We start from the raw sequence: 25,529 nt of genomic DNA, 5'->3' as shown, positions 1-25,529 counted from the left end.
TGTCTCCATTCTTTCCCTGTTTTGATTGACATGGCTCTCTTCTATCATTCTACTTTAGGCATGGGGAGAAGGATACCCAACATTTCTTGCAACATTCCCACTACTTTTAGTATCTTCCAGTACAGGGGAACTGAGGAAGAGACTCTCGCCGTGTATTCATTTCAACCTAGGTCAGTGGTTTTCAGCTGCGTTGATTTGCTTCTCCAGAGGACATCTGGCTGTGCCTAGACCAATCCTGGTCGCTGCGTTGAGGAGAGGTTGTATCTAGTGGGTATAGGCCAGCGATGCTGCTAAGCATTCTCCTATGTACAGGATAGTCCTGTACAACAAAGTGTCGACTGTGACAAGATGGAGAAACCCTGGACAGGTATGTGATTTTGCTTTTTAGAATGACTCTGAGCAAGAATTCCTAATGCCTCTAAACATAGGTGGGATCTTCTAAGTCCGTTTGACATTTGATCTGTGGGTTCTTTGTAGAGAACACTACGAAAGAATCCTCAGGACTCAGATCGACTTGGTATCTATCACCATACGCATTTGTTCTATTGTTACCATTTATCAAAGATGGGCACAGAACTAGTTGATTTCTAGGTCCCTTTTAGTTCCTGAAGCCAGTGAATTTCTAGTTTTAGAAATAATGCTACCTCTCTGACTATATTTAAAATCCAATGACCTCACCATTATCTTTCTACACATAGGTCCATAATATTTTTAAAGGCAGATAATCTTTAGGGGGTGACATTATCAGTAGTCTGACTTTGCAAGCATGACACTTTGTAAGTTACCTATTATTTAGTACCATGAAGATCAGCTCAGACAACAAATGATGTACCTGGTATGAAGCGGTGGACATTGGCTTAGGGGAGGAACACTTTTATTCTCAAATACCACATTAAAACATTAATATCCAAATTGGTAACCTATATATTCAATAAGATGAAATAATAATCAGAGGCCTGATACAAAGTCAGCTTTCAATATCTGTTTCATTTTCTGTGCCTTCTCTATAATTTGAAATATTTGAGAGAGAGGCCTTGTTGAATAAAAGGCAAGAGAGGTAATAATTCGTAGGCATCTACATGTTCATAAATGACACTTCAGTCTCGTCTCATTTTATTTCACAACAACCCTCTACAGTGATGATTAAACCCTCTATTTTACAGATAGGAAATTTGTGGCTCAAATAAATTATCTAATGTTCAAAATCCAGGATTGGTCTTGAGTTCCTCCTTGCACCATACTGAGGATGCTTCCTAGTCTGCCACATTGTTTCAATTAGAGGGGAAAATCTCATGTACCAATAGTCTCCAAGAAAGTAATTACATTCCTTTTGTGTTTGCAGATTATGCTGAATCTGACTGTGGAAAGGATTCTAGGAACAGCTAGTGTATTTATCTGCATAATTAGCCTGATGTAATTTTTAATCATTTTCTCCTCTTTAAATTGTTACTTTTATTATTTAAAAGTAGTTTGGTCTTTTAAACAGCATATACTTAAAATTAACTTATACAAATCTGTATTATAATTCCAGCTCGGACACTTATTATAACAATACTAACCTTATTGTGAAAGGTTAAAAAAAGAAAATCATTTGAAAGTATCTAGCACAGGGCTTGACATATGGAAAAGTTTCCATGAATGTTTAAACGTGCTACATAAAAATAGTGGAGGATTAAAAAAAATAATAATGAGTTTTCATTTTGTTAAAAAAATGTAAAACTCAATCCCCTCATCATACATATTAATCTTACTACTTGAGGTGGTCATGATCATTATTGCATGAGGTAATTTGAGATTCTGTAGGATACAAGGTTCCATGGAAATTTCCAGTGTCCTGAAACTTCATAGGGTTGTTGCAACTTAAAATATGAAACCACTTGGAATGGATGAAAAGTTCCTCTGAAATCTAGTATCTTTTTTTCATTTATGAATTCATTTACTTTAAACAAAGTGCCAACTGTAGGCCTGGAATGCTATTTCTGTCTCCCTCTGTCTACTGGATGCATGATATTCTTTAGAAGCTTTTTGAATTTTAGTACTTTTTAAATTTATAATTTATTTCTTTGATCTATCATTTATGGTGTCTAAAATGCTCATTTCATCATGTCTGTCATGTATTATTACTTCAATATTTTGTTCATTTATCCAATCATTTTGTTATCTAAGAGATATTTATTGAATGCTCAATTGTGCAGAATACTCTAAGGGGGAAGAAAAAGGTGAACTAAGAATGCCATCTATTTTTTTTTTTTTTAATTAATTTTTGTTACAGATGTTTCTCCTTTTTCCCCCACTGATTCCCCCCTCCCCCTCCCTCCCTGCCCTTTCCCCAGTTGGTTGTCCATGTCCACTGTTCATGCATACATGCATATAAGTTCTGTGGTTCATCTCTCCCCCACCACCCCCTCTCCTGGGGATTGTCAGTCTGTACCCCACTTCCACATCTCTGGGACTACCCCATTCCTCAGACTGTTATGTTCATTATATTCCATAAATAAGTGAGATCATATGAAACTTGTCTTTCTCTGTTTGGCTTGTTTCACTAAGGATGATACTTTCAAGGTCCCCCCATGTAGTCTCAAAGGATAAGAGATCTTTCTTTCTTACAGCTGCATAGTACTCCATTGTGTATATGTACCACAGCTTTTTTATCCATTCGTCTACTGATGGACACTTGGGCTGTTTCCAGATATTAGCGACTGTAAATAGTGCTGCTACAGACATGGGGGTACATATATTATTTCTGATTGGTGTTTTAGGCTTCTTAGGGTATATTCCTAGAAGTGGGATCACTGGGTCAAATGGCAGTTCAATTTTTAATTTTTTGAGGTAACACCATATTGTTTTCCATAGTGGCTGCACCAGTCTGCATTCCCATCAGCAGTGCACTGGAGTCCCCTTTTCTCCACACCCTCGCCAACACTTGTTTGACGATTTGTTGATAGTGGCCATTCTGACAGGTGTGAGGTGATACCTCATTGTTGTTTTAATTTGCATCTCTCTGATGATTAGTGATGATGAGCATTTCTTCATATGTCTCTTAGCCATTTGTATGTCCTGTTTGGAGAGGTGTCTATTGAGTTCCTCTGCCCATTTTTTAATTGGATTCTTTGTCTTCCTTTTGTGGAGTTGTATGAGCACTCTATATGTATTGGAAATTAACCCCTTATCTGATATATCATTGGCAATTATGCTCTCCCATACAGTGGGTAGCCTTTCCGTTTTGATGATTGTATCTTTCGCTGTGCAGAAGCTTTTGAGTTTGATGTAGTCCCATGTGTTCATTTTCTCCTTTGTTTCTATTGCCTTAGGTGATGTGTCTAAAAATTCTGCTGCGTATGATGTCTGAAATTTTGTTGCCTACAGTCTCTTCTAGGATTTTTATGGATTCATGAGTTACATTTAAGTCTTTAATCCATTTTGAGTTTATTCTCGTGTAGGGTGTAAGTTGATGGTCTAGTTTCATTTTTCTGCAAGTAGCTGTCCAATTTTCCCAGCACCATTTATTAAAGAGGCTGTCCTTACTCCACTGTATGCTCTTGCCACCTTTGAGAATGACATCTATTTGTATGGGTATTATTTTTGTCCACCCAATTTGGAACATCTGTAGCCATTCTGTAACCACAACAGATGTTAGTCTGGAGAAGCCAACACACAGGGGAGACCAAGCCAAGAGAACCATAGAGAAATACAACCAAAGCCATTGTAACACACCAATTCTGAAACCTGCCTTCTCTTTGGAGTTCTATTCCCACAACCTTCATGAACTATTTCTATATCATATAAGCTGAATTCAGTGCGATATTTCTGTTATTTGCAGCCCAAGATATTTTAATTGATATACATACTCTTTACTCTTGTGTTACTGCCTAAATTCCTCAAGATTAGGAATGGTTTATGAGTTCTGACGTTGATGGACACAGTTTGGAACCTGTGGGGGGTACCCAGAATTTGAACCCAGATACTTCTGATTTTATAGATCAGGATTTCACATAGCATTAAAAATAAGGATTCTTAATGTTTTCCCCATTCCTTAAACTCTTCTTTGAAACCCATCTAATATGAAAGGTGACCTTCCAAACCGGTGTAAAAAAAGTTCTTTTTTACTTACTAGTTAATGTCAACATTATCTACACACATTTTGCTCTCTTGATTTGAGAAAAATTCCATTAATTTAGTGCCTGATATTAATAAAATAATTGTTTTTGGTAAAGGAAGATAATTTTCAAAATTTGAAGTAACCACGATTTTAAAGGCACTTTATTTTTCATAAATTCTAATATTAGTAGTAACAAAGCATAGCAATAAGTATTTGTATCATGGGTTTCAGTCTTCAGAGCTTTTTTCTCTTATTTATTCCAACCCAGCAACCTCGTGTAGTTAGAAAGAGTGGACATTTGTTGATTTATGACTGTCCAGCATCCATTAATTTGAGGCACCTAACTAGCCCCCCCCCCCTTTTTTTCTCAGTGAGACTATAAATCAATGTCCACTGCTCTCCTAATAGAGGACCAGAGGCCCTGGAGGCTGGTGCAAACTCCTCCCTCCAGACTCTCTCTTACAGGTTTGTGAGCTATACTTAGTCAATCTGGCTCTTTCTCCCACAACTTTGCATGATGTGTCAAGTGGCTCGCAGCAGGGAAAATCAGTCTGACACTTTCATTCCTGGTGTGGCACTCTGATGAGACACTAGGATGCTTTTGTTGCCTGGATCCTGTCCTTTTGCACTTTTTCTCATCCTGGGCACTAGCTTATCAGTTTCCTTTGTGAGATCTTTGACAACATTCCAGTAAATGTCCTTTTTGCTTAATTTAACTAGATTCAGACTGGGTTGCTTCCAGGAAGGAACTCTAACAATGGAGAAAATGTAGTAGTAGCCTTTTAAATCTCTATATTGTGTATGAGAATGTAGAGTTGCAGTTAAACAGCAAAAAGTGAAGGCAGACCTTTAATAAGATTCAGAGTGTTCTGATATTTCTATTGCTCTTTCAGGTAACTCTTTATTTTTTTAATATCATTTGGGTATTCCTTGTGTGAAAGCAAGAGTTGAACATAATTTCACCTTGAACCCTGCATAAGCTAAAATTATCTTTGGCGGAATTAACAACAACAACAACAAAAATAATTCAAAGTAAAAGTGTTTTAAGCAAGATAATTTTTTTTCTCTCTTTTAGTTAAGCTAAATCTAAAGGTAAGGGCTGGTTTAGCAGACATGAAAAGTTGTCAGGTAGGGCCAAAGCTTCTTCTAGGTAACCTTTCAAATATTCCTAGAATGTGGCTTTTGTCCTCATGATCCAAGGTGGCCTACATGTGTTTCCATGTCCAAGGTCAAGGAGAGAACTGCAGAAGCGCATGCCCATATCCTTTAAAAAGACTTACTTGCAATACCACTCAGCATTTGTGTTTATACTTCATTGTCCAGAACTCAGTCATATTATATTCATAGCTGCAAGGGAGTCCTAGAAATACATTTTATACAAAGTAAAGGTTTTAAAGTTTAATTTTCTTTTTTTTGTTTTTTTTTTATCCTCACCTGAGGACATTTTTCTATTTTTTGTACAGACAGAGTGGGAGGGAGAGAGAGGAAGAGAGAGAGAGAGAAACATCGATGTGAAAGGGACACATCGAGTGGCTGCCACCCGCACGACCAACCAGGGCCGGGGACAAACTGCAACCAAGGTACATGCCCTTAGCGGGAACCGAACCCGGGTCTCTCCGGACCGCAGGTGGGCGCTCTAACCGCTGAGCCAAACCGGCCAGGGCTTAAAGTTTAATTTTCATTGATGATTATATATATATAATATATTATTTTTATATATACAAAAATATATAAAAATAATATATTATATATAATATTATATATCTATATCCTGATGAATTTTCTCAAACTAAGTCCATCTATGTAAGGAACACACCCAGATCATTAAACAGACCATTAAATGAGAATTCTTTTAATACAGAGAAAGGAGGGAATAGATACTTGGTGGCAACTTAGTCTCTGCCACAACCCCACACCACACTGAACCACCGTAATCTGCTGAATATTTGACTTAAGTGATCATTTCTTTTTCTAACTGGATTATGATCCAATGAGTATTTTCATCATTGCATCCCCAGCAGCAAGCTCCATGATCAGCACAGAAAAGATGCTCAGTAAATGTACGTTGAATAACTGATTAAACAAATGAACTTCTTAAACTCCACCAAAGCTGAAATAACTGGCTTGTACCTAAATTGACAGGAAACATTTCATAAAAAGTTTAAACTTTTACAGGAAAGGAAGGACAAAAGTGATATCAAATTTGAGCATATTTCCTTGTGGTTACTCCTGAGTAATTAGCTACTAGATTTCAGGCATTAAGCACTTTATATAGATCGTCTCATTTAATTTGCACAACAACTTACGTAGTTCTATCCATGTTGAAAACTAAGGCTCAGAGGGATTAAGTTTCTCATTCAAAGTTACCTGCTTAGTAGTATCCTAAAATTCCTGTTCCTGTGTCACTTCTCTATGTAAAATTTTTAAGTCTCTTCCTTTGTCCTTCTTCCTATAAGGACTCGTGCTAGGTCCATTTCTTTTTTTTCTCTGTTCCCCCAATACTCTCTATGTCTTAGGTCTTTTTGTATTTATTTTTATTAAATTTATTGGGGGTGACATTGGTGTATAAGATTATATAGGTTTCAAGTGCATGTCACTATGATACTTGATCTGTATATTGCATTGTGTGCTCACCATCCAAAGCCAAATAATCTTCTGTCATCACATATTTGGGATCCTTTACTCCCCCTCACCCTCTTCCTTCTGTTGACCACCATACTGTTGTCTGTGTCTATGAGTTTTTGTTTGTTTGCCTTGTTTGTTCATTTGTTGTTTCAGTTTTATATCCCACATGTCAGTGAAATTGTATGGTTTTTAACTTTTTCTGTCTGACTTATTTTGCTTAGCGTGATACTCTCAAGATCCATCCATGTTGTCACAAATGGCAGTATTTCATCTTTCCTTATGGCTGAGTAGTATCCTGCACAGTAGTAATACACTTTCTAATCTCCATTTTACCTTTCCATACATGCACATGCTATTTCAATTTGCTAACTTATTTGACCTTTAGGCCTAATATTAGATGTGACTTCTAGGAATTCTCGTGTGTCTCCCTGTGTTAATTTTCTCCCTTTTGTAGCCCTACCTTGGGTCACCTCTCATCAAAGCGATACTCAGCTTTATTATGATGCTAGCTTTCTTGCTCAATGGCCCTGGGTGATAAGCTTGATAGGAGGACTGTATTTTGTCCACGATTTGCTACTCAAACACAAAATAACCTCCTGGATGATTGAATGAAGGCATGAATGAAGTAGCAGAGCTATGATTCAAAGCCTCTTCTGGGCAAGTCTGAAGCTTGGATGTCTAACCCTGCCTATGACATGCAACTCAATGCAGAGCCCCTTCTCAGCAAGAGAGACCTGTCACAATATATAGGATCCAACATGGGCTTTATCTTCCCTAGAACAAATTTAACCACGTGGATTTGACACAGAATGTGACTTTCCCCTATGTTATGAAACATGTTCTTTCACACTGTATCTCTTTTCTTTAAAAAATATGTTCTTATTTATTTTTAGAGAGAAAGAGGAAAGATGAGGGAGGGAGGGAGGGAGAGAGAGAGAGAGAGAGAGAGAAACATCCATGAGAGAGAAACATGGAGCAGCTGTGTCCTACATGCCCCCTACTGGGGATGGAACAACCTAGGCATGTGCCCTGACCAGAATCGAACCTGCAACCTCTCAGGGATGGGACAAAGTTCAACCAACAGCCACAGTGGCCAGGGCTCTCATCTTGACCCAAACTGCCATAAAATGTTTCTTTGTTGAACTTGTATCACGATGCTTGCTTTCCACTGTGTTCCCCTTACAGGGGTGCCAGTCCCTCAAAAAGGAACATTCAAGGCACTGGAACCCTAATGGTCAGGGGTGAGGCTGGTCAGTCCTAACCGGGTGTGTCACTGCAGAGCACCGGTTGCTTTAGCAACTCCATGGACGGAGGTCTGCACACTGCCGTGTGCCCTGCGGGCCAAGTGCAGAGCTAGCATCCCTCACCCTCCGGGCATTTTCCATCCTTAACTCTTGAGATTCTGCGAGCTGCATAGGCGGGTTTGATTTGATGTCAAGAGTAGGTGAACTCAATAAATAAGGCGATTTCCCACTCTTACTGTTTCATTTCCAACCGAGCCCTGTCCAGACATGGCAGAGGCCATCGATCGCGGATGCAAAGCTGTGACTACGGCGGCCGGAACAGGGTGATATACGTGCTCTGTCTTGGTTTTTATAGAGCAGCTGTTTCTCAGAGGATCAAGCTCAGGTATCGAGAGTGTGAATTATGAGGCCTAATCAACTTGGTCATGCTTTGTGGCCTGGGAAAAGCCGCAGTGTTTCCCTTTTATGATTTGAGAGTGCACTTTTGCAGCCTGCGGAGCAATTAGCCAATCTTTGAAATGGATACCCTGCAAACACAGCGTGTCCTTGGAGAGTCACCACGACAGGTTACCGTGGGAGGGGAGGACATAAGGCGGTCCCCACAGCAACTGTCTTAGCTCTGGCGGAACGGCCTGCAGGGCAGGGGAAGAACGGACTGGAGGAGAGAGGAGATAAAACTTCCAGATGGACAGGAGCATCAACCCAGCATGGTTTTCCCTCCCCCCATGAAATCACCAACATGTCAAAGAGATTTCACAGCATGAAGACTAAAGGTTAAAAAAGATCACACTATTTACTTTTCTTTGAAAGTTCACCTATTTCTCTGATTGTAACGTTGATTTTGTCAGGCCCAGCCTCATGTTTGTGTAGCGGAAGAGAGGCCCTCTGGAAGGGTCAAGGGAGACCGGAAATTGAATATCCCTCATGTCTAAATAAGAACTTGAGCCAACCTGGAGTGGGAACTCTGTATCCTCGGTGTGGTTATTTCTCTCCTGTGCATTTTTAAAATTTAACAAGATAAAATATATTTCACCCAAAATTAACCATTTTAAGGTGAACAATTCAGTATTTAGCACATTCACATTGTTGCAAAATATGTCCATCACTCCAAGGAAAACCCTAAAGCCATTAAGCAGCTGGTCCCCATTGCCCCTCTCCATGGCCCCTGGAAACCTCCAATCTGCTCTCTGTTTCTGTGGATTTAACTTTTCTGGATATTTTATAGAAATGAAAGCATACAATCTATGACCCTTTTTGTCTGACTCCCACCCTTGCACACATTTAGAAAAATAGTATTAAATTAGATCGCTTCATGTCAGGTGAAAAGATAATTCTGTTCCATAACTCTGGTTCCAGAAAGCCACAGATTATTACTTTTTTGATATGGGTCCTAAAAATATAAAACAAAAGCCATCGACTATAAAGTATTATTGTTTTTAATATCTAGTACCATCGTCCACCCAATCTCCAAGCTTCAGACTTAGATGTCAGCCTGACTCCTCCCTTTCCTTCACCTCCAGCATCCAGCCAACCACCAAGTCTTCTTTCCAAGTCCTTGAGGATTCTTGAGTGTACTAATGTTTCTCTAATATACCGTCATTTACAAAACTTTCAAGAACTATTATTTCCTTTGGGACTGCCAAAATAGCCTTTGAGTTTGTTTCTTGACCCCCTCTAGCCCACTTTCCAAGCAACTTTTGGGTTTAAACACACATACACACACACACACGCACACACACACATTTATTACCTTATTAAAGAGCCTTTCAAGTTTTTGCTGCCTTCAAAATAAATCTGGACTGGTGTAACCTCATGGGCAAGTGACTCTGGCTTTATTCCTCTTCATTCTCCGTCTTTCATGCCTTTCCTGTGATGCATCATTTATTTCAAACTTCTTTCAGGTCTTGACAGCACCCTACTTTTTTGTTTTTACTATTTCCTTTTCTGGGAAGCTCTCGTCCCTCACCCTTCTTCACCTGCACATCCCTTACATTTTATTTTAGTACTTAGCTTAGCTGCCGCTGCTTCTAAGATGTCTTTCCTCCACCTCTCATCTCTCCAGCATCCACAGTTGTTACTCTTAGCACAGATCAACACTCTAAAATAGACTTTTAATTGCCTATTTTGATGCCTGTCCCTTCCCTGAACTGTACACCATTTGAAGAGAGGGGTCATGGCTCATTTATTATTGATTCCTCAGTGCCTCATGTAAGACCTGTTACTATTTATTGATGGATCATAGAATATTGAGAAAGCTTAATTGACTGGTCCTGAGAGGCCAGAGACCAAAGATTTACTATATAAGGCCATGACCTATTATGATTCTTAATCATTTGGATGAAATAATGCTCATCTAGGGTTAAAGACTAAATGTCAGAAAGTTCTTGCTCAGCTGTGCTGGAAGAAGCAGAGTCTGAGTAGTAATGGTTTTGGTCATTATTTCCATTGAGACTATTGTCTCCCTGAAATCTGGCCACGCACACACATGTAATTATCTTTCCCCCTTGTGAAAATTTTATAAGACTTAAGAGTTGGTTTAGTCACATTCTGGACTGGCTTCCTGACATTATTTTATGAAATGGAAGAAGAGAATTGAATGCAACAGCCCTAAAGGAAACTTACCCAATGAAACACATCTTGTGCCAGAATGGGCCAGTAGTTAAATGTGTCTGTGTGGTCACCGAATCTACTATCCTTGAGTTGGGGTTTGGAAGACCATCTTAAAGGACTGAGACTGATTGATCTTACTGCCACAAAATAGCCACAAATGTTTGTTGGATGTGTTTTTACAAGATTTGCCCCCCATGCAGAATTGGCTATGGCATTATGATCATCATAGGCAATTAATTGGGAGCACATCTGTCTTTCTTTGAGGATATGGTTGCTTCTCAAACTCTTTTTTATATCTCTTGGATGTAGCACAGAACACTGTACAGATTAAGTACTTAAAGTGATATCTTTAATCACACAGACTAGTCAGTTATGCCACAAGAGTGAAATTGTATATGATTCTTCTTTTTTCTCTAATGCTACTGTAGTTTTATAGGTCTCTCTCAATTATTGTTGCCATTATTATATACATTAATAAGTTCACCTTGCTCCATAAGGATAACAGTATTACTGATAGCATGTTATCTTCTAAACTCTGAGTGTTTAATTGTGATCCGGAATCAGAGGTGATCCTGAGACCAATGGTCATGGTTCTACTTGTTAGTCTTCTTTATTATCAAAAACCCAGTAGGAAGTATGTGTTATTATGAACAAGTCAATACAAAACACACATTTATTGTGAAATTATATGAGTCTCATATATCAAATGCCAGCTGAGGCTAATAAAAATGGTTGAAGTGAAATCAAGGACTGTCTACCCAGCGATGACCAGCATTCCATGTGTCTGGTCCACTGGATCACAGTCAGGCCTGGAATCTATGGGCCTCCTGTGTAGGGAGCATTGTCTTGGCTCTGTTGTGCCTCTTGGTGAAGAGCATTTTTTGGTCTCAGTGATTCCATTTTCTTGGAAAGATAAGGGTGCCTCTTAGTTTGGCGTTCCATACTTGAGAGAGAAGGAGGTTTATTCTACCCGTGGGAATCTGAGAGATCAATTAGAGAATGTCGTACCCAGTCAGTTCAAAGGAAGGAGAAATCTTCCCACATTCTTTATTCTGACTCTATTTCCCAAAGAATGAGTCTAATTATTTGAGTGAGTCATAAAAATTATCAGGGGTTATCATGCTTTTCTAAGTGTTGTGCTTCCATCTAACAGATTTCCCTCCCCTGGAGAAAATTAAGGTGGAGATGGGAAGAGTTTTGATGATTTACAAAGGGGAGAGCATTCCAGGATATGAGTGACAGTGGAAAAAGAACTAGTCATGCAGCCACGACACTGTAACTGTGTGGCCCCAGGTAAATCATCTCACCTCTTGGAGCCCTTGTTTAATCAGCAGATGCAGAAAATAACATGCCTGACTTTTTTGTTTCCTCCTAAAGACTCAGAATGTGAAATAGAAATACTGTTTACTAAAATGTCCATTATTATTTTTATGGACTTTTTGTATTCATTTTAAGTAATAAAATTGTATAAGGTAGCTCGACAAGGAAACTAGTTCAAGTATTCAGAGTTGTGCTTATCCTAATGGGACCATGGCATCTGCCTAGATAGGGAGAACATTTTAGGGCTCCCAGTTTAGTTGAGCTTCTTCATCCTGATTATAATGGGTGGTCTTCCTGGAGGAGTGTAATGGACTGAATGTTTATGTCTCCCCTAAATTCATGTGTTGAAACCCTGACACTCCGCAATGTAACAGTGTTTAGAGGTGGATTAAGTCATGAGGGTGGAGCCCTCATGAATGGGATTAGTGCCCTTATAAACAATCCCAGAGAGCTTCCCCATCCCTCTGCCATGTGAGGACACAGCAGAAGATGGCCATCTATGAACCAGGAAGCAGGGGCCTTCACCGGACACTGAATCTGCCAGAATTTTCTGCCACCTCAATCTTGGATTTCCCAGCTTCCAGAACTATGAGGAATTTCTGTTGTTTATAAGCTACTCAGTCTATGCTATTTTGTTAAAGCAGCCTGAATGGACTGACAAGGAGCTAGTCCTACTTTCTTCCTCCTCCTCATTGATTCCAATCAGGCAACGACAAAAACATATCCATGCCACATTAGTGAGTTTCGTCCTTTTTCTTGTCAATTTTATACAAGCAATGACTTCCCTTTTACATTACTGAGAGAACTCTTTCATTTTGGGGTTAGAGACTCTATATGCATCTCTGTGCCTTAGTTGCTTCATTTGTCAGAGTGGGCCAATAATTGCCATTCTTCTTACCATAAAGGGAAATTGTGAGGTCTCCATAGTAAAGATGCTTTGAAAGGGAAAGAAGTAACTCAGTGTGAATTGTTTATCTTTACCTTCTTTTTATACCACAGCACAGTGCTAGGCAGCTAAGAGGCATGCATGTATATAAGTAATTACTGAATGACTTCAACGATTCGAATTTCAAAGTTAACCTCTCAGTTAGATTGGAATGACCATTGCGGTTCTCTGCAGGTGGACAAGGCTGATGGGTTCATGCACTGCGAGGTTAGAGAAGGAGAGCTGCATCTTTCCCATGATGTGTCCCGTGCTCTCTCTTAATTAAATCAATCATAGTCTTCTTCCGGATACACAGACCGGTGGGCAACATTTTAGTGACAATAGATATATAGCGGGTTCCTTAACTTGGCACTACTAACATTTTGGGGTGTATAAGTCTCTGTTGGGGGGCCCCTACCCACTAGAGGCCAGTAACAACTTCTCTCCAAGTTGTTGAGAGTATTATAGATGTGCCCCATTTTCCCCATTTTGCCCCTCCACCCATCTCCCACCCCCCCCAGGCCTTCACCTAGCTGTTGTCTGTGTGCATGGGCTATGCACATACGCATATACGGTTTTTGGTTCATCTTTTCCTGCCTTCCTTCCCGCCTTCCCTCTGAGATCTGTCAGTTTGTTCCCTGCTTCCACGTCTCTGGTCCTATTTTTATTTATTTTATTTAAAAAAAATTTCAATTTATCTTTATTGTTGAAAGTTTTACAGATGTCACTCCTTTTTTCTCCCATTGACACTCTCTTCCCCATTCCCACCCGCCCCCAACCTTACTGCACTATTGTCTGTGTCCACTGGTTTTGCATATACGCATATCAGTTCTTTGGTTTATCTCTTCCCACCTCCACACCCCCCTTCCCTCTGAGGGTTGTCAGTGTGTTCCCTACTTCCATGTCTCTTGCTCTATTTTGTTTGTAAGCTTATTTTGTTCATTATATTCTACAAATAAGTGAGATCATGTGACACTTGTCTTTCTCTGACTGGTTTATTTCACTCAGCATGATACTTTCCAAGTCCCTCCATGACGTCTTAAAGGGTAAGAGATTTTTCTTTCTTATAGCTGCATAGTATTCCATTGCATAAATGTACCACAGCTTTTTTATCCACTTATCTACTGACTGACACTTGGGCTGTTTCCAGATCTTAGCGGTTGTATGTGCTGCTATGAACATGGGAAACATATATTCTTTCTGATTGGTGTTTCAGGCTTCTTAGGATATATTCCTAGAAGTGGGATCACTGGGTCAAATGGCAATTCCATTTTTAATTTTTTAAGGAAACACCATACTGTTCCATAGAGGCTGTACCAGTCTGCATTCCCACCAGCAGTGTACTAGAGTACCTGTTTCTCCACATCCTTGCCAGCACTTGTTTGATGATTTGAGGATGGTAACCATTCTGGCAGATGTGAGGTGATACCTCATAGTGGTTTTTGCATCTTTCTAATGATTAGTGATGTTGAGCATTTTTTTCACGTCTCTTGGTCATTTGTATGTCCTGTTTGGAGAAGTGTCTATTCAGGTCCTGTGGCCATTTTTAAATTGGGTTGTTTGTCTTTCTTTTGTTGAGTTGTATGAGTACATTATATATTTTGGAAATTAACCCCTTATCTGATGATTCATTGGCAAATATGTTTTCCCATACAGTGAGTTACCTTTTCAGTTTGATGGCACTTTTTTTTTTTTCTGTGCAGAAATTTTTTAGTTTGATGTAATCCCATTCATTAATTATTTTGTTTGTTTCCCTTGCCTTTGGCAATGTGTTGGCGAAAATTCTGCTTTGTGTGATGTCTGCAATTTTGCTGCCTAAATTTCCTTCTACGATTTTTATGGCTTCATGACTTATATTTAAGTCCTTTATTTATTTTAAGTTTATTTTTGTGTATGGTGTAAGTTGGTGATCTAGTTTCATTTTTTTGCATGTACCTATGCAATTTTTCCAACACCATTTGTTGAAGAGACTGTCTCTCTTCAATTGTATGCTCTAGCCTCCTTTGTCAAATATTAATTGAGCAAAATGTCTTGGGTCAATTTCTGGGTTCTCTGTTCTGTTTCATTGATCTATATGCCTCTTTTTGTGCCAGTACAAGGCTGTTTTGATTAAAATGGCTTTGTAGTATAACATGAAATCCTGAATTGTGATCCCTCCAACATTGTACTTTTTCAAGATTGCTGTGGCTATTTGGGGTCTTTTTTGGTTTCATATGAACTTTTGGAGTTTTTTTTCAAGCTCTGTGAAGTATGCTGTTGCTATTTCAGTAGGGATTGCATTGAAGCTATATATTCTTTGAAGTATGATCATTTTAATGATGTTGAGTCTTCCAATCTATGAACATGGAATATGTTTTCATATTTTTAAAAATATGTTTTCATTGATTTTTTTAGAGAGGGAGGAAGGGAAAGAGAAATAGAAACATTGATGTGAGAGAGAAACGTCATTCTGCTGCCTCCTGCAATCCCCCCCACGGGGGATCGAGCCCACAACCTGGACATGTACCCTGACTGGGAACCAAACTGGAACCCTCCATCCATGGGTTGATGCTCAATCCACTGAGCCACACCGGCCAGGCTATGCTTTCATTTTTTAATGTCTTCCTCTATTTCTTTTTTTTCATAAAACTGTCCTGCAGTTTTCTGAGAACAGGTCTTTTACCTCATCGGTTAAGTTTATTTCGAGATATCTTAAGTTTTTTTGTTGCAATGGTAATATAGATTGTATTTTAATTTCTCTTTCTGAGTGCTCATTATTATTGTATAATAATGCATCAATTTCTGGGTGTTAATTTTGCATCCTGCTACTTTGCCAAATTCATTTTTATTAAATCTAGTAGTTTTTGGTGAAGTCTTTAGGGTTTTCTATGTACAATATCATATCAACTGCAAATGACAATTTCACTTTCTCCTTTCCAATTTGGATGCCTTTTATTTTTTCTTCTTCTCTGATCACCGGGGCTAAGATTTTCAGCACTATAAGAGTGGTGAAAATGACCCCCCTGTCTTGTTCCTGTTCTTAAGGGAAATGCTTTTAGTGAGTATGATGTTGGCTGTAGATTTGACATATATGACCTTTATTATGTTAAGGTATGATCTCTCTATTTGCACTTTGCTGAGAGTTTTTAATCAAAAATGGGTGCTGAATTTTATTAAATGCTTTTTCAACATCTATTGATATGAGCATACAATTTTTATCTTTCATTCTGTTTATGTGGTGTATCTCATTTGTTGATTTGTGAATATTGTACCAGCCTTGCATCCTTGGGATAAATTCCACTTGGTCATGGAGAATACTTTTTAAATATATTACTGGATCCAATTTGCTAAACTTTGTTGAGGATTTTGGCATCTATGTTCATCAAGGATATTGGCATGTAATTTTCTTTCTTTGTAGAGTCTTTATCTGGTTTTGGAATTAGGATTATGCTGGCCTCATAAAAAAGAGCTTGGAAGCCTTCCTTTCTTTTAAATTTTTTGGAATAGTTTGAGAAGAATAGGTGTTAATTCTTCTTTGAATGTTTAGTAAAGCTCTCCTGTGAAGATGTCTGGGCCAGGGCTTTTGTTTGCTGGGAGTTTGTTGATTACTGCTCAATTTTCTTAATTGTTATTAGACTGTTCCGGTTTTCTGACTCTTCCCTGTTGAATTTTGGAAGATTGTATGATTCTAGAAATTTGTCTATTTTGCTTAGGTTGTCAAATTTGTTGGCATATAATTATTCACAGTGTTTTCTTACAATCCTTTGTATTTTTGCTGTGTCAGTTGTTACTTAAGTCTTCATTGCTCATTTTATATATTTGGGTCCTCTCTATTTGTCTCGTGGTGGGTTTGGCTAAAGGTTGATCAATCTTTATCTTTTAAAAAAAACAGCTTTTGATTTCATTGATCTTTAATATTGTTTTTATTAGTCTCTATGTCATTATTTCCACTCTGATCTTTATTACTTCCTTCCTTCTACTAACTATGGGTTTTTCTTTAACATTTTTTTTTTCTTTATTGGTTTTAGAGAGAGAAGGAGGGAGAGAGAGCTAGAAACACTGATGAGAGAGAACATTAATTGGCCGCCTCCTGCATGCCCCCTAGTGGGGATTGGGTTCACAACCCGGGTTTGTGCCCTGGCCAGGAATCAAACTAGTGAAGTCTATTTTTTTTTTGTATATGCCCCTAGCAGGATCCGAACCCGGGACTCTCTGGTCCGCAGGCCGAGGCTCTAACCGCTGAGCCAAACCGGTCAGGACCTGGTGACCTCTTGGTGCATGGGTTGACACTCAACCAGTGAGCTACACTGGCGGGCATGAGTTTTTCTTTTTCTTCTCTTTCTAATTATTTCATTTGTAAGGTTAGATAATTTATCAAAAATGTTTCTAGTTTCTTAAGGTAGGCCTGTAATGCTATGAACTTCCCTCTCAGGACTGCTTTTGCTGTGTCCCATAGATTTTGTGTTGTGCGTTCATTTTTATTTGTTTCCAGGAAGTTATTTATTTCTTCTGTGATCTTGTAACCCATTCGTTATTAAATAACATGCTATTTTGCCTCTATGTGTTTGAGTGATTGTGAGTGTTTTTATTTTAACTGATTTCTAGTTTCATGCCATTGCAATCTGAAAAGATGCTTGATATGATTTCAATTTTCTTGAACTTGTAAAGACTTAGTTTGTGTTCTAACATGTGGTCTATCTTTGAGAATGTCCATTGTGCACATGAGAAGAATGTATATTCTGCAGCCTTATGATGAAATGTTCTGTAAATATCAATTAAATGCATCTAATCTAGTGTGTCATTTGGGATTTCTATTTCCTTGTTGTTTCTTTGTCTAGAACAGCAGTTCTCAACCTGTGGGTTGTGACCCCTTTTGGGGTCGAACGACCCTTTCACAGGGGTCACCTAAGACCATTGGAAAACACATATTTCTGATGGTGATTCATAACAGTAGCAAAATTACAGTTATAAAGTAGCAACAAAAATAAGTTTATGGTTGGGTGTCACCACAACATGAAGAACTGTATTAAAGGGGTGTAGCATTAGGAAGGTTGAGAACCACTGGTCTAGAAGCTCTATCCAGTGATGGCAGTGGGGTGTTAAAGTCCCCTACTATGATAGTATTCTTTTCGATCTCTTCCTTAAAGTCCTCCAGCAGTTTTAAAATATATTTTGGTGCTCCTATATTGCATTCTGAAATGTTTATCAGGGTTATATCTTCTTGTTGGATCAATCCTTTTAATATTATGTAGTGTCCTTCTTTGTCTCTTGTTATAGCTTTCATGTTGATGTCTCTTTTATCAAATATAAATGTTGCTACCCCAGCTTTTTTATTTCCAGTGGCATGGAAATTTTTTTTCTATCCCTTCACTTTCATCCTGTTCTAAGTCTTTTGTTCTGAGGTGGGTCCCTTGTAGACAGTATATATATATATGGGTCATGTTTTGTTATCCAATCATCGATCCTGTGTCTTTTGATTGGAATGGTTAAGCCATTTATATTTAAAGTTATTATTGACAGGAACTTATGTTTGCCATTTTTATTCTTTATGCCTGTATTTCCTGCTCTCTCTTCTTTCTTCTTCTTCTTTCCTCCTCCTCCTCCTCCTCCTCCTCCTCCTTCTTCTTCTTCTTCTTCTTCTTCTTCTTCTTCTTCTTCTTCTTCTTCTTCTTCTTCTTCTTCTTCTTTTTCTTCCCCTTCCCCTTCTCCTCCTTCCTCTTCTTCCTCTTCCACTTCTTCTTCCCCTTCCCCTTCCTCCTCCTCCTCCCCTTCCCCCTCTCCCTCCCCTTCCCCTCCTCCTCCTCCTCCTCCTCCTTCTTCTTCCACTTCTTCTTCTTCTTCCACTTCTCCTTCTTCTTCCACTTCTCCTTCTTCTTCTCCTTCCACTTCTTCTTTTAACAGTCCCTTTAGTGGTCCAATTTTTTCATAAGTTTATTTTGTTCATTGGATTCCACATATAAGTGAGATTGTTATGTTTCTCTCTCTCTCTCTCTGATTGGTTTATTTCTCTTAGCATAATACTCTCCAGGTACCTCCATGCCATCTCAAAGGGTAAATGATTCTTCTTTTTTATAGCTGCATAGTATTCCACTGTTTGAATGTACCACAGCTTTTTTATATGCTTGTCCACTGATGGACACTTGGGTCATTTCCAGATCTTAGCTACTGTAAATAGCACTGTTATGAACATAGCATGCATATATTCTTTCTGATTGGTATTTCAGGATTCTTAGGATATATTCCTAGAAGTGGGATTACTGAATCAAATGGCAGTTCCATTTTTAATTTTTTGAGATACCTCCATACTGTTTTCTATAGTGGCTGCACCAGTCTGTCATCTTTTATTTTTTAATATTCTAAATTAGTAATAGAAATAGAAAAAATATATATACATATATATGTCTGCTTTCCTTCTCTGCGTGTGTGTGCGTGCACACACACACACACACACACACACCATACTTACTTGACTTGCAATTTCAGGGATCTCAATATCCCTAATGATAGCATTGGGACTATAGATTGAGATACTAAAGTAATGTACAAATCAACTGCTAACTATCTGTTGTTTTACTGAGTCACTCATGTAACAACAACTATTTATGGATCATCTACTAAGTACCAAGGTCTGTGCTTGGCTGGTGGATTTAAACACATGAATAGCTTTCTATAATATGAGGTAATACAATACATGCTGCTATAATGGAATTAAGAACATATAGCTATGAGAACACAGATTAACTCTCTCTCGGGGTGTGGGTGGTTTTGGAAGGATTCTCTGAGGAACATGAGAAGTATCCCACAATTAATCATTTGTACAAGTTTTCCCAGCTGCGTGTACTTCCCAAACAATCAATCACTTGTTTATGTTATTCTATAATTTTTAACTGCTAAGCCTTTTCTATTTAGTTGGTTCTCTTTGAGGATAGGAATGAGCTTTGTGTGTTAAGAAGTAGCAGGAAGGCTATTTGAAAGGCATTTTGTTTGGTATACCACATGCTATGACACTGAACAAAACAGACATAGTCCCTACCCTCCAGAACTTATGTTCCGAAAAGCAAAATTCTAGGCATTTTCCTTAACTCACTTCATGTGTATCTTTAGGTAAGAAAATTTATCTCTACAAACCTGTTTCCCCAGATATAAACTTAGGATGTAGGATGAGATGATCTTAATATGTCAGCATCTGATCTTCCATTATTCCATATTTCTTACATCCCTGCAGACTTTAAGTCACTAAGTCCTTTACAAAAAGTCAAGTCAATTCCTATTTGGTTTGGGGAAACAGAATGAATGGAAAACTCATCCTACTATAGACCCAGGTTCTGAGACATGGCACCACCTTCTTGGGTGACTAGATGCATCCATTGGAAAGTAAGGGAACTTAGAGGAAATGAGAAATAAAAAAATGTGGAATGTCGGGTTCTGAAAATACTTATTATGTTAGTGCCGAGGCTCACATCTGGCAGCATTATTTCAGTCTTGCAAGATTCCTTTCCTGGGTAGGATATGTAACTAAAAGTTCTTTATACCACGGATATGAACCAAAGATATCACCTTCATAGGTGATTTACAGCTAACTTATTTTACTACCCAGCATAAAATTAGATTATTTCTTTCTCTGGTGACAACTTAATTGTGACTAATAGTAATATAAGTAATCCATAACAGTTATAAATCATAGTTATAATTCTTGACCTCAATACTGTATGAATTCTCAAGCTCTTTCATATATAGTATCTCATTTATTCCTCCCAATGACAATGTGATTTAGACAGGGGTCATTATTCCTATTTTACAGATAGGAAACTGAAGTTCAGAGAGGTTAATTAACTCACCAGAATTCTCACAGGTAAGAAGTTGCAGAGGCATGATTCTACTCCAGATCTGTCCACAGAAATATTCAAAAAAATAAATAGGAATACACAAACCAAAAAAAGTCACAGCGAGAGAAGATATTTGCAATACACATGCTAACCATGGATTCTAAAAATATATAAAAAACTTCTACAAGCCCTGGCAGTTTGGCTCAGTGGTAGAGCATTGACCTGTGGACAAATGAGTTGCAGCTTTGATTCCGGTCGAGGGCAGGTACCTTGGTTGCGGTTTGTTCCCAGCCCTGGGTGGAGTCATGCAGGAGGTGACCAGTGGATGTGTCCCTCTCATGTTGATGTTTCTCTCTCTTTCCCTCTCTTGCCTTCCCTTCCTCCCACTCTATCTGAAGATAAATAGAAAAAAAAAAAAAAAAAAAAAGAACTTCTACAAGTCAATAAATAAAAGACAGGCAACTCAATAGCAAAACATGGGCAAAACACTTGAATGGGAATTTCATAAAAAGACTATATCCAAATGAGCAACAAGCTTAATTAAAGGCTGCTCACCTTCATTAGTCATCAGCGAAACAAAAATTAAGCTCACAATACCGTATCTCTATATATTTATTAGAATGGTTCAAATGAAAAAGATAAAATATATCAAAACATGTTGAACAATGGGAATGATAACTAGTAGGAAGTAACTAATAGGAACAATGGTGATGTTAATAGGACAATAGTGAAAATTGTGAGCAATAACAACTCTATACAATATTACTGGGAGTGTACACTGTTGTGTACAGGCATTGACAAAAATGATGCACAAGAATTTTTATAGCAGTGCTATTTATCAGAGTCCCAAACTGAAATAGTCTAAATATTATCTATCCACAGAGGGATGGATAAACAAATTGTTATATATTCACATAATGGAGTATTATATAGTAGTGATAATAAAGATTAAAACTGTAGCCCTGGCCGGTGTGGCTCAGTGGATAGAGTGTCAGCTCATGGACCAAAGAGTTATGGGTTCGATTCAGATCAAGGGCACATACCTTGGTTGCGGTTCAGTCCCCGGCCCTGGTCAGGCAGCCAATCTGTGTGTCCCTCTCATGTCAATGTTTCCAATGTCCCCCCCACCCCCACTCTATCTGAAGATTAAAAAATGAAAAAATGTCCTCAGGTGAGGATTAAAAAAAAGATTAAAACTGTAGTTAACAACATTAACTTATCTTACAAACATGGCTTGTAATGAAAGAACCCCTAAGCAAAAGAATTTCTACTGTACTCTTATTGGTGTTAGAAACAAGGATAGTAGTTGCCTTTTGGTTGAGGTGACCAGAAGAGTATACAGGAGGTTCTGGGGTACAGAAATGTTCAATTTTATAACATGGATGCTGGTTACACAGTTTGATCAGTTTGTGAAAATTCATTAGGCCCTACATTTGTGGTTCATGCGCTTTCTGTATGTATCTCATTCTTCAATAAACTTTGACTAAATCCAACAAATAAAGAACTGAAGGCATTAGGGCACCATGAATATCTCTGTATGCCAAGGAGAGAAATGACTTCATAAAAAACTGCCAACAAATTTGGGGCTAGCGTATTTAAGAGAATACTGGTGAGGAAATGAAGAAGAAGAAGAAGAGGAGCTGTATCAGTTTGTGACTAGACCATCAGCTCAGATGGAGAAGGAAAGCCTCATGTGGGTTCAGTGAATTGCTGAAGGCCCAACAGCTCATAAGAGGTTCACCTGGAATTCCAACCCAAGTCCTTTTATTTCATTGCTCCTGCTCCTTCAGCTACACTGTCCCTGCAGCAATGTTTCACTTCGACCTTAAAAGAGTGAACAATAGGCCCTGGCCGGTTTGGTTCAGCGGTTAGAGCATCGGCCTGCAGTCTGGAGAGACCCGGGTTCGGTTCCCGCTAAGGGCACGTACCTCGGTTGCAGTTTGTCCCCAGCCCTGGTTGGGTCGTGCGGGTGACAGCCACTCGATGTGTCCCTTTCACGTCGATGTTTCTCTCTCTCTTTCTCCCTCCCACTCTAACTGAACAAAAAATGGAAAAATGTCCTCGGGTGAGGATAAAAAGAAAAAAAAAAAGGGTGAACAATAGGAAAAGCAGATGATAAAAGGGTAGACACCATTGAGAAGCAATGTTAAATGCTGGTTTCAAGTCTGCCTTTCACTGTAAACTCTCTGAGGATCTAGTCCTTATCTATCTTGTTAGCTACCCTTTACCCAAGAATAGTTATTTAATTGAAAGAATGAGTACATGAATGAAAGCAAAGAGTGGGAGGAGAAAACACTTTGGAAGGATGACCTACTTCATCAAACTAACAACGTCTCTCATAGTTGTTGCTTTTTCATATTCTAAGTTAAGAAGCAAATAGAAGTGTGTGTGTGCGCGTGTGTGTGTGTGTGTATTTATACATTCCCCTCCTCATATATATATATATATATATTTATACATTCCCCTACACACACACACACACACACACACACACACACACACACACAGCACACTTACTTGGCCTCCAACTTCAGGGATCTCAATATCCCTAATTGCAGCTTACATTGCAGGCTACACAGAAGCAGTGCTGATTCCAGCCCTGGCATGATTCCTGTTTAAACATAATTCCCAGAAATCTTAGGCAGCTTGCCATGGTAAGGAAACAATTTACGTCAGATTTTGAGCAGGGGAATCCGTCGAGGGTGGGGAGGAAGGCGGGGGCGAGTCGTTAAACATGGTAAGAGTGAGGCTTTTCATGGACCCTACAGCTCATCATTATTTCCCTGATTCAGGATAAGGACAAAGCGGGTATTATTCCTCGTTGGCTTACTGTTGCCTCGACAGCTCTGCTCTGAAAGTCAATGGCTGCCTGAAGATTCCTTTGGGGTTACCAAATGAGTCTGGCTATGATGCTAAAGAATTTTCCTCTCTTTTGCTGGCGGTCTAGATGGTTTGCCTTAGTTAAAAGATTTCTTGTTATTAATTATGGATGGCCTTTAATGTTCCATTTAGTTCACAGACTGGTATTGAAATGACCTGAGAAATGATTCCATCAAACTTCTTCCCATTGCAGGAATTATTTCTATAACAAAAAATCCTTCTCCGTTCAATAAATATTTATCCATTGTGGCAGATATTGTTAGTATTCTACCTAATGCTTGACAACTCTTCCTTTTTACTTCTTGACAGCATTCTCATGGATTTTTTTTTTTTTTTTGAGTGGAAGCATTATGTCCACATCCAAGCAATGATTTTTTATCGGTGCAAGGCAATCACAATACTCCTATTCTTGCTCTCTTAGTATTCTTGGAAGCCTAGTGCACTTTTATTTTTGCCAAAGAGACCCATGAAATTTTCTTGCAGAAATCTTAAAGAGGTTTTGATTTTCTGATAAAAAGGACAGATCCATTGCAATGTTCTTTTAAATTCTGGCTTTGAATGTGAATATGATAGTTGCCACCTTGTGATCATGGAGATGATGGCAAAAAACCACAGACATTATGGATCTCCTGAACCAACACGAGTAACCAATCACCTCGAGACATCTTGTTATAAAAAACACACACAAAGGCACTATGGTCAGTTTTTCTGTTGTTGTTGTTTTCTTTTTCTTTACAATAAATATATGCATTAGCGATAAACTATATTCCAGAAGCTGTGTTAGGGAGGACGTGTGATGGACACAGAGGGGACTGTCTAGGTCCCCCTTCATGGAGGACTCTGCCCAGCAGTGAGGACTGGGATCAGCGAGTAGCCTCTAGCCATTAGCTCCTCCAGGGGCTACATCAGCTACAGAGAGCCACTTAACTTGAGATCTCACCTCTTCTTGGGCAGCCTACATCTTGTGACCAACTGAGGCAGGGCATACAGACACACTCATTGTGGGCTCATGTGGGACCCTGACGGGCCATACTTACTCCAGAGCTCCCCTGAGGTTGACTGAGGGTTTGTTTAGCTGGCGTTGTGTGAATGGCCTTGAAAGGCAGTAGCAAGAAAAAACACTCCTAATGAACAGAGCTATGGACGTTGCATCTGGTTATCATTCTGTGTGAAGAGATAGTTGGCCAAGGTTAAGATACACATGGACACACAGGCAGTGGCAAGCGGTCTGGTAGGCTGGTCAGAGATCTGGACGGAAAAAGACGGGACGATGAGGGACAGGACTTGGGAGTAGAGGCGTATGGATGAACATTTGGGAGGAGGCATGATGTACCTTTGCCTCACAGGGAAACAGCCACCTGAAAGTGTCTACCATAGGAAAGGCCCCAAATAGCCAAGTACACAAAATGACCGGTCTGGTTGACGCTAGCTAGCCTCTGTCATCCAGCACCCCAGCGTTAGTGTGACAGGCACGTGAGTGATGGGCCAAGGTAGCAGAAGTGAAGGCTACACAAGGACCCTGCAGCATGGATTCCATTGACCCACGCTGATGAACTGCAGACAAGTCAGGGCACTGGAGAGCTAACCTTCCAGCAACAGAAAAGAACACCAAGGGCCTCAAGAAGACCAGTCGGCCACCTGGTCGCCAGCTAACCACATCAGTGTAGGCTGGTGGATTTTTCTCTCAGGAACAGACACGGGATTTGGGGTTTGGATTTGCCTTACTGCCTGTGGGATTTCAGCAGTCACCCCTGTCTGAGAGCTTACAGCATGATCCACTAAGGTGGGATTCCCATGTAACACTGCATCGGACGAGCAACCCACTTTGTTCCACGGGAGGCGTGGACATGTTCCTTCTTGTATTGAGCCACAGTTGACTCTGCTAACGCTGTACCCTTCGTCTATGGTGCTGCCTTGATGCATTATTTTATAAACGTCGACTCATAAATGTATGCCATGTATTCCTGGCCTGGTCTGCTGTATACGTGCTGGCTGAACGGCGTATTGATGGGGTTAAGCCG

The 25,529-nt window shown here is 39.2% G+C and overlaps 1 long non-coding RNA gene across 1 annotated transcript in view; it reads left to right on the top strand.

Moving 5' to 3' along the window:
- Positions 1–329: 329 nt before the first annotated feature.
- LOC118631731 overlaps positions 330–25,529 on the top strand; it is a 97,072-nt gene continuing 71,872 nt past the window's right edge. Inside the window, exon 1 of the long non-coding RNA XR_004959892.1 lies at positions 330–367. This is a non-coding gene — a long non-coding RNA (uncharacterized LOC118631731). The remainder of the gene's footprint in view (positions 368–25,529) is intronic.

Source organism: Molossus molossus, unplaced genomic scaffold (genome assembly GCF_014108415.1).
Source record: "Molossus molossus isolate mMolMol1 unplaced genomic scaffold, mMolMol1.p scaffold_m16_p_16, whole genome shotgun sequence".
Taxonomy (NCBI): domain Eukaryota; kingdom Metazoa; phylum Chordata; class Mammalia; order Chiroptera; family Molossidae; genus Molossus; species Molossus molossus.
The sequence above is the reverse complement of the archived record's forward strand: the minus strand, read 5'-3'. Positions and strand labels throughout refer to the sequence as shown.